Genomic DNA, 2,988 nt, shown 5'->3' on the forward strand with positions numbered 1-2,988 from the left:
TCAGAGCTCAGGATGCTTGTCTGTTCTTAAGGTGAAAGGTACATGTCTGTGTTTTGGATGGATTAGGGATCAGCTGGTTTTCCCTGTAATAGGCAGTAAGAGCACCTAGAGCTTTGGAGAGCTTCTGTTCTACCACCTCAAAGCTCCCTGCTTGAGTGGTGATGGCACGATCATCAGCATAGATGAAACTCTCTGTCCCTTCTGGCAGTGGCTGGTCATTTGTGTAGATGTTGAACATGGATGGAGCGAGCACGCTCCCTTGAGGCAGGCCGTTCTTCTGTTTCCACCATTTGCTTCTCTGGCCTTTGAACTCAACATGAGAGGGGGACATGAGAGAAGCCTCCTCGCAGAATTGCAAGACATCCGGGCGTCCCCTGGGCAACGTCTTCGTAGACGGCCGATTCTCTCAATCCAGAAGCAACCAGAGACGACTTGCAGCATGCAAACAAGGAAGCAAAACAACCAACGTTCCTTTTCAGGACCAACCATGACAATAATCTCAATCAACATCGAAGGCATGTCAGCTGCCAAAGAACAACTGCTCTATGAACTGTGCCGAGATAAGAAATTGCAAAGATGAAACCAAGCATTGGTATGATGAGAGGAGGATGCAACATACGTAATAAGATAATTAATGCTAATAGGATAGACAAATATAAAAGTCCCAATGTTGTATAGTCACATTTTGTCTTCTGTTCATTTTGCTCAGCTGGGCAACCAAAGGAATGGGAGTCACACTGATCAAGCAGAGAGAGCCGTGTGTTTGGCCCAGACTAAAAAAATGGATTTCAACAGGGAGGAAAGAATCCATTCCATTGAAAAAGGTGAGTGGATTAAAATAGTGTTAAACTGTTTGACCCCTGATTACATCATTCTTGGCAAAGCTTTGTAAGAGACTTGTGCAAACTATGCAAACTATGCGTCTTATCAGTTCCACGGTTATCAAAGCTTCTTGGCACTGTTTTGGAAAACCTCCGCTTGGACGAATGACAACATAGAATCATAGAATCAAAGAGTTGGAAGAGACCTCCTGGGCCATCCAGTCCAACCCCATTCTGCCAAGAAGCAGGAACATTGCATTCAAATCACCCCTGACAGATGGCCATCCAGTCTCTGTTTAGAAGCTTCCAAAGAAGGAGCCTCCACCACGCTCCTGGGCAGAGAGTTCCACTGCTGAACGGCTCTCACAGTCAGGAAGTTCTTCCTCATGTTCAGATGGAATCTCCTCTCTTGTAGTTTGAAGCCATTGCTCCATTGCGTCCTAGTCTCTAGGGAAGCAGAAAACAAGCTTGCTCCCTCCTCCTCCCTGTGGCTTCCTCTCACATATTTATACCTGGCTATCATATCTCCTCTCAGCCTTCTCTTCTTCAGGCTAAACATGCCCAGCTCCTTAAGCCGCTCCTCATAGGGCTTGTTCTCCTGACCCTTGATCGTTTGAGTCGCCCTCCTCTGGACACATTCCAGCTTGTCAATATCTCTCTTGAATTGTGGTGCCCAGAATTGGACACAATATTCCAGGTGTGGTCTGACCAAGGTGGAATAGAGCATGGGGAGCAGGACTTCCTTAGATCTAGACACGAGCCTCCTATTGATGCAGGCCAAAATCCCATTGGCTTTTTTTGCCGCCACATCACATTTTTGGCTCATGTTTAACTTCTTGTCCACGAGGACTCCAAGATCTTTTTCACACGTCCTGCTCTCGAGCCAGGCATTGTCCCCCATTCTATATCTTTGCATTTCGTTTTTCCTGCCAAAGTGGAGTATCTTGCATTTGTCACTGTTGAACTTCATTTTGTGAGTTTTGGCCCATCATCTCCCTAATATGTCAAGATTGTTTTGAATCCTGCTCCTGTCCTCTGGAGTATTGGCTACCCCTCCCAATTTGGTGTCGTCTGCAAACTGGATGTTTCCAGGAACTGCAGAACTCCCTGCTGCATTTCAGATTAACGTGAAGGCGGGGCCCTGTGAGTTTGTCCTTTCAGATAGGAGAGACCAGTCTTTCTCTGTTGTTTCGTTTCTTTGCCTCTGAAAAGCCAAGCACTAGCTTCGCTTTCCGTTTCCCTCAGAAGAAACTGGAAAGAATCTCCGCCTCGAAAGTTGGACAAAGGAGAGATTGTTCTGTTTGCATTCCTCCAGGCAACTCTGAGGCTCTGTCTGCACTGCAAAATGAAGGCAGGCTTGTGATCGAAACAATGGACCGCGCTCCTAAAAAATGAACTTGGCATGAATTCAATGCAACCATGACCTTCTGGCAAGGAAACTAGACCAATGTGGGCTAGGCAAAACTACGGTGAGGTGGATCTGTAATTGGTTAAATGGACAAATCCAGAGGGTGCTCACCAAGGCTTCCTCTTCATCCTGGAAAGAAGTGACAAGTGGAGTCCTGGGTCCAAGCCTGTTCAACATCTTTCTTAATGACTTAGATGAAGGGCTAGAAGGCAGGATCATCAAGCTTGCAGACGACACCAAATTGGGAGGGAGAGCCAAGACTCCAGAGGACAGGAGCAGGATTCAAAACGATATCGGCAGATTAGAGATGACTGGCCAAAACTCACAAAAGGAAGTTCAACAGGGACAAATGCAAGATACTCCACTTTGGCAGGAAAAACGAAATGCAAAGATACAGAATGGGGGACAATGCCTGGCTCGAGAGCAGTACGTGTGAGAAAGATCTTGGAGTCCTCGTGGACAACAAGTTAAACATGAGCCAACAATGTGATGTGGCAGCAAAAAAAGCCAGTGGGATGTTGGCCTGCATCAACAGGAGCCTAGTGTCTAGATCCAGGGAAGTCATGCTCCCCATGCTCTATTCCGCTTTGGTTAGACCACACCTGGAATATTGTGTCCAATTCTGGGCACCACAATTCAAGAGAGATATTGACAAGCTGGAATGTGTCCAGAGGAGGGCGACTAAAATGATAAAAGGTCTGGAGAACAAGCCCTATGAGGAGCGGCTTAAAGAGCTGGGCATGTTTAGCCTGAAGAAGA

Source organism: Anolis sagrei, chromosome 5, assembly GCF_037176765.1.
Source record: "Anolis sagrei isolate rAnoSag1 chromosome 5, rAnoSag1.mat, whole genome shotgun sequence".
Taxonomy (NCBI): Eukaryota; Metazoa; Chordata; class Lepidosauria; order Squamata; family Dactyloidae; genus Anolis; species Anolis sagrei.